Genomic DNA, 13,721 nt, shown 5'->3' with positions numbered 1-13,721 from the left:
AGACTTGACCCGACCCGGCATGGTCCATTTGGGTTGCATACCATCATGCACTTGGATAGACTATAATGAGAGAAATAAGACACTTATGGTTATTAATATATTATAAGTTCTAGTATATTAATAATAAGAATAATAAGATTATTTAATTAGTATTGATCAAGAATTAATCTAGGATTAATTAAGTGATCAAAAGAAGACTAATTAAATATATGGGTTGATTCTGTAAATCATCCATACTTGTATAGTGGGCTAATGCTCCATGGATAATCAAGTTGGGCTAAAACCCATAGGATGGTCCATGGATGCTCCATGGTGTATTTGTACCCATGGATAATGGAAATGAAAGGCCATGTCAATTAGGGTTTACATGGTGTAACCCTAACTATATAAGCATCTTATTCTTGACCAAAATCGGCTACTAGTGTGTGAAGTGAAAGGGCTAGCCGATTTCATGAGTTGTAGAATTCTCTCAAGTTATTCTAAGTGTTTTGATGATTGTGATTCCATTTGAGGTGTCACACTTGGGGCACTAGGCACTCAAGCTTCATGAAGACTTTTTACACCAAAGAGGTATGTATTCTATCTTGCTATAGTTATAATTTTGTATGCTAGATTAGGATAATACCTTGGAAGTTCTTATTTGCATGTTTAATAGAGAAAACATAGATCCAAGGTATTTAGGGTTGCATGTACACTTAGGAGTGTTAGAATGCTCAAAACCCAACACTTACCTCGTTGCATCAGAACACACCCGAGCCCTTGATTCGATGCATCGCAATAGACTACGAAGTCTTCTATTCCTTCGGGGGGGGGGGGATAGTATTGGTGCGGTGCATCAGGCTCGCTTGAGCGTTTGGAACGCTCTTTCCTGTTTCTCTTCCCACTCAAACACCACGCCTTTCTGGGTCAGTGTAGTAAGAGGTTTCGCAATTCGGGAGAAGTTATGTATGAACCTGCGGTAGTAGCCAGCGAGACCTAGAAACTGCCGAATTTCTGTAGGCGTCTTCGGTGCTGACCAGTTCTCAATGGCCTTAATTTTGGATGGGTCCACGTGGATTCCCTCTTCACTAACCACGTGTCCTAAGAATTGGACTCTTCGGATCCAAAATTCACATTTAGAGAACTTCGCATAGAGCTTCTCCGCTCGTAAAGTCCCTAGAGCTTGTCGCAGATGATCGCCATGCTCTTCCTTACTTCGGGAGTAGATCAGGATGTCATCAATGAACACAATGACGAACTGATCCAAGTAAGGTCGGCATACTCTATTCATCAGATCCATGAAGACTGCGGGCACATTGGTCAATCCGAATGGCATCACCACGAACTTGTAGTGTCCGTAACGAGTTCGGAAGGCTGTCTTCGGAACATCCTCCTCTAGCACTCGTAACTGGTGATATCCGGATCTCAGATCAATTTTGGAAAAGTAGTTTTCCCCTTGCAGTTGGTCAAATAGATCGTCTATGCGAGGCAGGGGGTAACGATTCTTGACCGTTAGTTTGTTGAGTTCTCTATAGTCGATACACATACGGAATGATCCGCCTTTCTTCTTAACGAACAAGACCGGTGCTCCCCAAGGTGAGAAACTTGGTCTTATAAAGCCCTTGCTGAGCAGTTCGTTAAGTTGACCAGATAGTTCCTGCATCTCTGCTGGTGCTAATCGGTAAGGCGACTTGGCTACTGGGGTAGCTCCTTGGACTAGGTCGATTCTGAACTCGACCTGTCATTGCGGAGGTAATCCTGGTAGCTCTTCTGGGAAGATGTCAGGAAAGTCGCTCACTACGGGAATGCTCTTTAGTTCCTTCGTTTCGAGGCTCATATCGATGACGTGAGCAAGGAATGTGTGGTATTCTTTACGCAGATACTTCTGTGCTTGAATACTCGATATAATACGAAGACTCGCTCCGGGTTTGTCGCCGTAGACAATAAGAGTTTCGTTAGACGGGAGGTTTAGACGGACTGCTTTCTCGTAGCACATGATGTCGGCACGATGAAGGCGTAACCACTCCATGCCGATGATAACGTCCAAGCTTTTTATTGAGACTGACATAAGGTCGATTCGAAATGACTGGTTATCTAAAGTTAGGGTACAACCTAAGTATATGCTATTCATGATTTGAGTTTTTCCGTTAACCATTTCTACCGTGAATTGTTCTTTAAGTGTGTATGGTTGTTGCTTAAGCATGCGAGCAAATTTATGGTTCACGAAGCTTCGCTCCGCTCCACTATCGAACAGAATGCATGCATAGAAGTTATTGAGGAGGAACGTACCACTCACCACCTTCGGGTCAGCAACTGCTTCCCCATGGCCTATTGCTAGTACCCTCCCTGCTCCTCCAGCGTTCTTCGCTTTGGGGCAGTCCCTCTTATAGTGGCCTGCTTCACCACATCCATAGCAGGTCGAGCTCGCGCCAGAGCCGGGGACATGGGTGATCGGCCTCGTCGGGGATTTACAGAAACGGACGGTGTGTCCTTTCTTGTTGCAGTTAGAGCACTGCATTTCACGGCAGGGGCCGTTGTGGTGGAAGTTGCATTTGTTGCACTTAGGCAAACTTCCAGCATACTGCCTCACTGGAGCAGTAGCAGCAGCAGGGATTATTGCGGCATGCACAGCCACAACTTGCTGCTTTTTGGCAGCTCGCTGTTTCCTCTTGTCTTCCTAGAACTTCCACTTAGAGTCAGCAGGTTTGGACGGTTCGGGATGGCTAGGGTGGTTGTTGTTGCAGGGGTTTTGACACCATGGTCAATGAGTTGTTGTTCCAGTCGCTTGGCACTATCGAAGGTAGCGGGGTTTGATGATAGGACATTCCCCTGATACGGAGGCACTATCCCCCATATGTCCCTTTCGATCTTTTTCCCTTCAGTGGGAACCATATTGGGGCAGAGGGCCACCAGTTCACTGAATCTGGCGGTATAAGCGACTACGTTGGTGCCCTTCATTGTCAGGCTCCAAAGCTCCTGCTCCAATTTCAGGATTTCACCCCTCGGGCAGTATTCCTCAATCATGAGGTCCTTCATGGTTTCCCAGCCCATATCATTCGCCACTACGAGAGTCAGCGCTTTAAAGTGGTCGTTCCACCACGACAGGGCTTTCCTTCAAAGGTGCATGCGGCATATTTGACTTTGCTCGCAGCAGGGCATGAACAGATTTCGAAGACTGATTCAGTCTTCTTGAACCATTTTGTGAGGGCAATGACTCCACCGGTGCCATGGAAGGACATCGGCTTACAGTTGGTGAAATCCTTGTAGGAGCACTCTCTCGAGCGTATAAGGGTTTCAACCGGAATGGAATTAACAGGGGTTCCACCTCTGCTGGCATCAGTAGAGTGATACTGAGGCATGGCAGTTTCCACTGCTGCAGCTACGGCAGCATTCAGGGCTACGATATTGATGACCGGAGGAGGAGGTGGTGGAGGTGCGAGGAGGCATCTTTCAGCTATAGGTTTATAAAGTTAAACAAATTGGTAAGAATCAATTGTAAGTGGGGTGAGAGTGACACATGGACTAACTAACCATAGCCCAACAGTTGAATGAGTGTTTGAGATCATAACAAAGGATATTAGTAGGAAAACACAAGTGTACAGATTTTTCCCACAGATTAGATAGACGTCAATATTACTGGTATTACCGATGTAATAAGTTCAGGGAATATCGACCTAACAGTAGGTCTTACATCATACCATACGGAAAAGTTTGACAGTTCCTAGATTCCTAATTACAGTACTGAAAGTTAGGAATATTTTACAGACAAGTGCTACTTAGAGCACAGATATTAAAGGCTATTCCTTAACCAAAAGACAAAGATGTACTAGACATCTTCTAACGGCGATGGGAATTCCTCGAGCGAACCCTGAGGTCTGACACTTGACGGAACACCTCTTGAAGGTGTCGCTCCTAAGCCCTCTGACGGGCTCGAAGTTCCAAGACTTCAGCTCGAGAGGCAGCCAGCTGTTGCTGCAGGGTTTCATTGGTTCTCCTGGTCCGTTCCATGTCTTCTTCAAGACGGCGGATGCGGACTGTGTTGACACTCGAGTTGGTATCAATCTCCATGACCCAGTCGATGGCTGCTCGACCCTGCTCAACATTACGAGCTATTCTGCGAATAATGACGGGCAGAGCTCGATCAGCAGAACCACCTTCGCTGACGTTGTAAAAGCTTTGGTCCCCAAAGTATGGTAACGGTTGACCCTATTCGTCACTCCAACGATTCAAGTTGGTTGCCCACAAGGGTGTAGGACCTGGAAAAGCTGGTCGGGGGTTGTTGTTCGGGGCTTGACCTACTAGCGGTAGGTTGTTGACTTCAGGATCAGAGTCAGATCCATCAGAAAAGCCTTCTGCAAGGTGATCATCCAAAGGGATTGGATGCTCATCTTCGGGCTCTTCTTCGATCCACCCGACATTGCCTTCATTTGGAAAGTACGGGTCGCCGTGATGGAATCCAACCATTTAAATCTACGCAAGAAGAGAGGTATAAGAATATAGTATATATGTAGCTAGTAGTAGTAGAAAATACACCTATAGTATTTTAAGTTTAGGTTCTACTAATCTCCTTGTGGTATTATTGGTAAGTTTTTAGACTTGTTAACATATCACAACCATTCTAGGGCATATGCTAATCACTCCTCGGACCAGCATAATTGATCAGGCTATGCCATTCCCAGGACTAACCATACATCCCCGAGCTCACTTGTGATATTTAACAATCGTAATACTTTTGTTCTTGTCATTGTGACACTGATTTTAGTATGAATGCAGACTAGTATACTTAATTAAATATTTTAATATTTAAAGTATAGACTCTTGATCAGAGTGCTTTAATCCCATATGGGTTGATAGTTTAGTATATCTTTTATGGGTTGATATACTCAATTCACTATAAACAATGCTCTGATACCAATCTGTCACACCCCAAAACCAAGAACGGCGGAAATCGTTCTAGGGCGGAGGACGTCATATAAAGTATCACAACACAGTATAACAGTAAATAAGCAAACAACATCATCCATTGCATTAAATATATAATTTTAATACAAGTGTGTTCTGTACAGTTATAGACACCAAAAAGTAAATTCAAAATAATTAGATGAGTCTTGGATGCGCTCCATCTTCTCAAAAGCTGGCCTCGGTACCTGTCTACTGTCGACCTGAGAATACAAGTTATTTTGAAAGAGTTTATCAGCATTAAGCTGGTGAGTTCATAAGTAGTTAGTGTCGGTGTTTGTTATCAAAATGTTTGAACATGTCTTAAGTATAAGTTTCTAAAATGTATGTAAATGTTTGTAAGTGTTTGTAAGAGTTTGAATCTCTCAGAAAAAAACCTATATTTTCTATTAAAGTAGCCTTCTACCAAGGCTTAACTGTTTCGTATGTTCGTTTGTTGTAAAAGTGTGTAATTTTCCAAGTGTAACTATGATTAACAAAATATAGTTTGTACATTAATGTTTAAGTGAAATAATCACTAGATATATGCAAGGGGTAAATTATTTTAGTACTGTAGTGTTGTATTATAGGAACTACTGTTGTACTAACTACCATAAACCAGATTTATATTATGGTATCATGTGATTTATTGTACCATACTACTGACTGCATAAACAACGACAAATGTAGGTCGTAAAAAGAAATGACGTTTGGCACCCGCAGACCTGCAGGTCCGGCTGTAGCTAGCAGCAAGGTGTAGGATAGTCAATACAGTATAGATCTATAGGCAAACTCACGCTCTCCCTTCAAGAGACTCTGGCTACAACTCGGGCCATGACAGTTAAGTCTTCCTCGATTCATATCACAATAATTAACGTATTCATGTATATGTAATGTAATGAACTGTTCTAGTATAGTTGTATGTGTTCTCCTTCTAGTATAGTTGTATATGTTCTTTCTCTAGTATAGTTGTATATGTTCTCCTTCCAATATAGTTGTATATGTTCTCTATCTAGTATAGTTGTATATGTTCTCTTTCTAGTATAGTTGTATATGTTCTCTTTCTAGTATAGTTGCATATGTTCTCTTCCTAGTATAGTTGTATATGTTCTCTTTCTAGTATAGTTGCATATGTTCTCTTCCTAGTATAGTTGTATATGTTCTCATAGTAATAAGTATTGACTCATGAATGAACTGACTCATTGATCTAGCAATAGTATAAGTATGATCCTGTGCTACCCCGATGGTAGTCTACTAATGATGCAACTAGTACGCATGAATATGGAAGCACTTTTATGTCTATATATGTACACATGATATATATAATCAATATTTAAACGACCTTCGGACGAGTACCCGATATCCTATCAGACCACATCCAAATCGAGGAAAAGGAAACAAGGTGGATAGCCTTCCTAAGTCTTTTAAACATTACTTATATAACTATACATATACGGGCATGCGATTTATAATAAGTGTAACAAAGTTTAAGTAAAAGTATTTGATAAGTAAAAGAGTTTGTAAACCAGTTTGAAGTAAAACAGTTTGAACAGTAATAAAATCATTGGTTTTGTAGTTATTAATCATATGTGATTGATGTAATAACCATAAATATTCAACTTGTATTCCCCCCCCCCCCCCATAAAAGCATTTAATACATTTAGAAGTATTTCAAAGGTTAATCAAAGGGGTATGAACTCACCTGTGGTGAGTGGATTGGATTGAAGTGTCGGATACTGTGCTAGGTGGCAAACGGAGACTTTTTCACACGCACGAGCCTAGTTATCATATAATGAGCATATATATAACTAATTAGCCAAATAATAACTAATAAATTAAGTTGGGACACTCTAGAACATGAAAACACTTTGTATAAGTGTTATAAGTCCTAAGGGTTGCCTCTAAGTTGTTGTGGGACGAGGCTAAAGGGGTTTAGGGTTCCAAAGGCCCTTATATATGTGTTTACTCTTCAATAAACTCCACACAAGGAGCTGAAGGTCATAAACCCTTGATTTTACGGCCGTAATCTCTCAGACATAATGACATTACTTGTTTTGAAGTGTTACTTGATTTCTAGAAGAAGTTCTACTTGGTAGTTTAATCCTTGGACTGGTTTAGGGCTTTAAAACACTCCTTTTAGGAGTTTACGGCCCTAAGGCCATTTCCTTTTGAGTTTACTGCCGTAAATTCATATGGAAGTGGGTATTTTTATGTTTTCAAGTCCCATACTCATTTAGGATAGGTTCCAGGCAATTATCTATGGCTAATGAAGGCATTAGGCACACTATGGTACCCTTCCTTGATGTTCACGGCCCATGAACCTTTTCCCTTAGAGATTATGGCCATAATCTCTCATGGGGATGGGTTTTTGATGTTTTAAGGTCCACAAATTAGCTAGGAATAATGCTAGGCTAATGTCCAAGGCTTTGGGAGTGGTTTAGGCACTCTTTGTCCTTTGTTTTTGGAGTTCACGGTCCAAGAACTTCTTGGGCTGTGAACACCCTAATCTTGGTGTTCTTGTTTGTTTTCTAGTCTTAAATACACTTATATACAAACCTAAGTTCGTTACTTATCTTGGGGAAAAGACTAGGTAGCATTTAAGCCACATATAGGAGTTTACTCTCCAAGAACGTTCTTGGGCGGTAAACTCCTGAATCTCACAGATTTGCTATGTAATCTAAGTTATTAAGTACATTATAAGCATTATAAGACAACTAGAGAAGTGTACTCACGATTTGGGTTAAAAACCCGAAGATCCGTGAGAGAGAAAATGGCTTTTCTAGTTGGAAATGTAACTAATGACATAATTTGGTTAAGAATTCTATTTATAGTCCTGGGATTTTTGGCCGAAAATATTATTATTCCGGAAATGAACTCTAGTATTTTGAAGTTTTGAAATACTCGAGTTTCGCAAACCCATGTGCATCCACTCTCCTGATATCTCCTTAAATGTAAACCCTGAAATACTCAAACTTATTTGGAAAAGTCTGAAATTCATTGTAACTGGTCTAGATTCTATTGACTTGATAATGTTCGTACAAAATGGAAATTCCAGGTTGTCACATCTAGTGTCAACACGGTCCGCATTCACCATCTCGAAGAAGCTATGGAAAGGACCAGGAGAACCAATGAGACTCTGCAGCAACAGCTAGCTGCGTCCTAAGCTGATGTCATAGAACTTCGAGTTCACTAGAGGGCTCATGAGTGACACCTTCAAGAAGTGGTTCGTCAACTGGCAGATCTGAGGGTTCGCCCGAGGAATTCCCATCGCCGGTAGAAGACGTTTAGTACATCTTTTCTTTTGACTTAAGGAATAGCCTTTCTTAACTATACTCTATGAAGCAATTGTCTGTAAAATATCCCTACTTTCCAAGCACTTTAACTAGACTTCCAAAAACTGTTAACCTTTTTCCCATATGGTTTGATGTAAGACCTACTGTTAGGTCATTTTTCCCGACCTTGTTACATCAATAATGCCAGTAATATTGACAGTTATCTAGTCTATTGGAAAATTTTGTACACTTATGTTACTCTACTCTTCTATTGAACTTCTATTTCGAAACGTACACTCATTTAACTGTTGGATTATGATGATTTAGCCCATGGATCACTCTCACGATGCTTACAATTGATTCTTACTCTTATGTTCATCTTTTTAAACTTATAGTTGAAGGATGCCTCTTAGAAAATCCACAAGGCGTAATCATCCGATTATTCCAACTCCAATACCACCACCTCCTCCAGTAATCGATAAACGGCTCTGAATGCTGCAGTACCTGCGGCTGTGGCAACAACCATGGCTCAATATCACTCCACTAGTGCCAACGGAGGTGGAACCCTTGTTAACTCTACTCAAGGTGAACTCCTTGTGCGCTCGAGAGAGTGCTCCTACAAGGACTTCACTAACTGCAAGCCAAAGTCCTTCAAAGGGACTGGCAGAGTCATTGCCCTCTCGCAATGGTTCAAAAAGACAGAGTCGATCTTTGAGAGTTGCTCCTGCCTTGCCGCGAGTAAGGTCAAGTTTGCTGCTTGCACCTTTGAGGAGAAAGCCCTGACATGGTGGAATAGCCATGTCAAGTCACTAACCATTGTAGTGGCAAACGACATGGGCTGGGAAACTTTGAATGACCTCATGATCGAGGAATGCTGCCCGCGGGGCGAAATCCAGATGTTAGAACAGGAGCTATGGAGCCTAACCATGAAGGGCTCCGTCGTAGTTTCTTATACCACCAGATTTAGCAAGTTGGTGGCCCTATGTCCCAACATGGTTCCCACAGAGGGAAAGAAAATATAGAGGTATATATGGGGGTTGCTGACTCCGGTTCAGGGGAATGTGTTAGCTTCATACCCCACTACCTTCGATAGTGCCAAGTGATTGGGACAACGTCTCATTGACCATGGGGTCCATACCTCGTCTTCAACAACCACCATGGACATCCTCGAACCTTCCAAACTCACTGACAATAAATGAATGTTCTGGGATGACAAGAAGAAACAAAAGGCTGCCAAAAAGCAGCACATTGTGGCGGTTCATGTCGCGATAGCACCAGTCGTTGCTGCTCCGATAAAGCAGTACACGGGGAACTTGTCGAAATGCAACAAATGCAACATCTTTGAGCGTCCTACACGTTGCTGCTAGCTACAGTGGGACCTACAGGTCTTCGGGTGATGAATGTCATACCATCTTGACATCTTCGAGCGCCGTGTTTTACTAAGGTCGGTCAAGTATGGTTGCAATTATATCACATTATATCTTAATTAACAATTGGATCAAGGTAGTTACTACAACAGTAGTTGTTGTAGCATAATACTATGGTACTACATTATTCTCCCCATTACATTTAGTTTGTGAGCTTCACATGAATAATAATGTACAAACTATATTTTAAATAAATGATAGTCACATTTGGGAGAAATACTGACTTTCACAATGAACTAATATGCAGCACTTGATGCCTTGGTAGAAGGCTACTTTTAATAGAAAATATAAGATTTTCTAAGAGTTACAAAACATTGCTACAAAGATTTTTACAAACTTACACACTCAAAAACTTACAGTACTTTTCATGCAAACAACGACACTAAAATACTTATGAACTCACCAGCTTTAATGCTGATAAACTCTTTCAAAATAACTTGTATTCTCAGGTCATCAGTAGACAGGTATAGAGATCAGCTTTTGAGAAGATGGAGCATACGTCAAGACTCATCTTTTATTTTGATTCATATTTTTGGTGTCTTATAAACCGTACAGAACACACTTGTATTAAAATACATTATTAATGTAACGAATGATGTTGTTTTCTTGTTTACTTTATTTCTGTGTTGTGATACTATACATGACGTCCTCCGCCCCAGAACATTTCCGTCATTCCGGTTTTGGGGTGTGACATAAAGGAGGCTTGTGTTTCTTTAAATAGGGTGCAAAACCCTTGGATTTAGGGTTTCATCTGCCAGCTCCTACTCGTCAAGTCCCTTCTTGGACTCGGCGAGTAGGCCACTAAAACACTTGGACCAACCCGCTGCTACTCGACGAGTAGGGCAACCAACTCGTCGAGTAGACCTTGGAAACAAAAGAATTTTTTTTAAATCAATACCTGAGAATCGGGGTGTTACACGTCAACCTTTAAACTGCAACCAGTTTTGGTGTGTGCGGCTTCAACAGAGAACAATGAGGGGGAAAGGACAAAAGGTGAAGCTGTGATCGAGGAACTATACTAATCTAGAGAATAAGAGGTCAATCTAGAGGTGTTTGGCTAGTAGTTGCGGTTCCAAGGTAATGGTTCTCCTCATTCATTCTCCTCTTTTTTTTGTTTGGTCTTCGTCTTCAAATCACCATCACCATCGGCTGCCATGGCCATCGGCCATTGCTGCCATCGTTGACTACCTGCCACCTTGCTGTGGTGGCAGTGGGTTAGTATCGGAGGCATATTCGTCCACTCTCATGGCTGATTGTTTTGGATTGAATCACGACCTTCTGAATCAGGGTAAGATGCTTAAGCTTCTATGTCAAACCCTAAAATCATCATCTAGAAATATGTTTGTCGTAACTTTACCCATGATCGGCCTGATCTCATGAGGTATATAACATTTTTCTTCATTTGGTTTCTAATTTACGATGCTTCTGAGCTGAAGCACATCACCTGTTTGACAATAATCCTCTGTGAAATTTCTCTTCCTCTTGAATGATAATATAGTTTTTAAATTTATCCATCACTTATCAGGAGACAATCGGGATCAGGTTGAGTTGAAAAGGGGAGATTGGTTATGTAAAAGGTATACTAAATGTTGTAATATGTTTCAGCGTTACTATTTGTATTTAGATGTATATCTTGATTTATAAATTTTCTATCAAACAAAACTTTGATCAATCTTTGATCAATTGCAGATGGACCTCTAGTGAGTTATGGAGATGGAGTTTATGGTACATGACTTAATCGAAACATCATTGTTAGATGATGGTGAGGGATGAGGCATAGATATATTGTTAGGTCGATCATTTAACCATATTGATAAACATACTCCGTCAGAATGTTACGAATTAGAAGAATTATCATCCATACAATAAGATTTTAAAAATTAATACAATCTATTTTCCCTTAAAATATGCAACTTTCCTTAAAATATGCAAATTTCCTTTATTAAATCTACATTAATTCAATAAAATACCCTTCTAGTTAGAATAGATGGTATTTTTGAATTATATGTAATTCAATAATATATAATAATCACTTACTTAAAATAAGTAAAATTGATTGGCCCATATTTATGTATACAATAACACAATAATTACTTTGAATACAATATATATATATATATATATATATATATATATATATGTGGGAAAAGTGAATATACCCTTAAGGGTATATAAGCTTAGGTACCCAAACACACTATAATACGTCGTTTTGTTTGATATATTCATTATAATGTTCTTAAACTTCAACCCTAAGTTGATTTACTTTCAAGATATTCGAAATTTCCGTATTATTTTTCTCTTATATCACATCTTTTTGGCGAACACCTATTAGACTATATATATTGTAGATGAAAATGAAAATTATGTAAGAGGAAGATAAATGTGTAATTTACAAAAATCTTAGACGTAAATCAAGTTAGAAGTTAAACCATAAGAATATTGGATAATTAGAATGTATTATATGATACAAAACAACGTATTATAATGAGTTTGAGTACCTAAGCTTATATATCCTTAAGGGTATATTCACTTTTATATATATATATATATATATATATATATATATATATATATATATATATATATATATATATATATATATATATATAATTTTCTCTTGCTATTCAAAGGAGGAAATGTGGAGTTGTTTGATGTGCAAGTATCAACGTATCATGAGTATTGGGAACCATACAAGTCTTTGTCTATTATGAGGGCTCTCATTCCTTTCCATAGATACATCATAACAACCCCTTTACATAAAGTCGTTGCTAATATAATCATTCTTTTTCGAAGGAATAAATTTCTTTATGTATTATAGCTAGGCATAGCGTACTTAAAATAACACATTTTACATTTTACATTTGAAATTTGAATACTTTTAATGAATTAAACATAAAGGCATATCACATTGCCATTGGTTGAACTTTGTTAAATTACTTAAAAATAAATATATTTCATATCATCGATGGTTTTGATTTTACTTTTGAAATATATATATATATATATATATATATATATATATATATATATATATATATATATATATATATATATAAGTTTCAACAAGGCTACTAATATTGGCGAGGTTTAAGGTCATGTTTTAATATGTTTAATTATTTTCAAGTGGTGTTATTTTTTAATTAGAAACTAATTCGTTAGTCAAATATCTAAAGTTTGTCCAATTTATATCGAAAGCGATGTTTTTATGGAACCCACCTCTGGTAATATGATTACTTCGTGAAAATGACAACTTTTATTAGAGTAAATTACACGAATGGTCCTTATGGTTTAGCGTAATTTACGTAGTTGGTTTCTAACTTATTTTTTTTAACTCGGAAGGTCCCTACTGTTTGTTTTTGTACGCGCTTGGTCCCTGTCTTACCTAAAGATACTATTTTTCCTTGATATTTTAATTTATTTAAGTAAACACACCCCCAACCCCACCCCATTCACCTTATCTTATCTACCCAACCATTTTTTCCTATTTAAGTAATAGCCTTTTTAGGTAAGAAATGGACCAAACGCGTAACAGAAACAAACCGTAGGGACCAAGCACGTAACAAAAACAAATCATAGGGACCTTCCGAGTTAAAAAAACAAGTTAGGAACCAAACATGTAAATTATCCCAAACCATAGGGATCATTCGTGTAATTTACTCCTTTTATTATTAATATATAACTTAACAACAACCAATTATAGCCCATTATTATATATACAGATTTTTTTTGAAATGCCTACTCTTAATCTAATCCTAAACACCATCTATGTCTCCTAGTGAGACTTGAACCCATAACCTCTTATTTGAGATAGTCACTATTTACCGCTATGCCAAAGGCCCTTTGGTTATTATATATACAGATCCCGATTCAGAAATCTCCCTTACCTTTTTGAGCAAAAAAATTAAAGAAAACACAAACTTAACTAAATCTTTTACGGTTGTTTTTCATATTTGACTAAAGTCGGTCATTTTCATGGAATAATCACCAATTTTGCATGGAACACTACGCCTATGAAATTTACATAATACCTACAAAATTATCATAAAAAACATTCATAGTAATATCACATATAAAAATAGTGACTTGTTTTTTTATAGAACGAATC

The sequence above is a fragment of the Lactuca sativa genome, chromosome 5 (assembly GCF_002870075.4).
Source record: "Lactuca sativa cultivar Salinas chromosome 5, Lsat_Salinas_v11, whole genome shotgun sequence".
NCBI lineage: Eukaryota > Viridiplantae > Streptophyta > Magnoliopsida > Asterales > Asteraceae > Lactuca > Lactuca sativa.
This window is presented reverse-complemented; position numbering follows the sequence as displayed.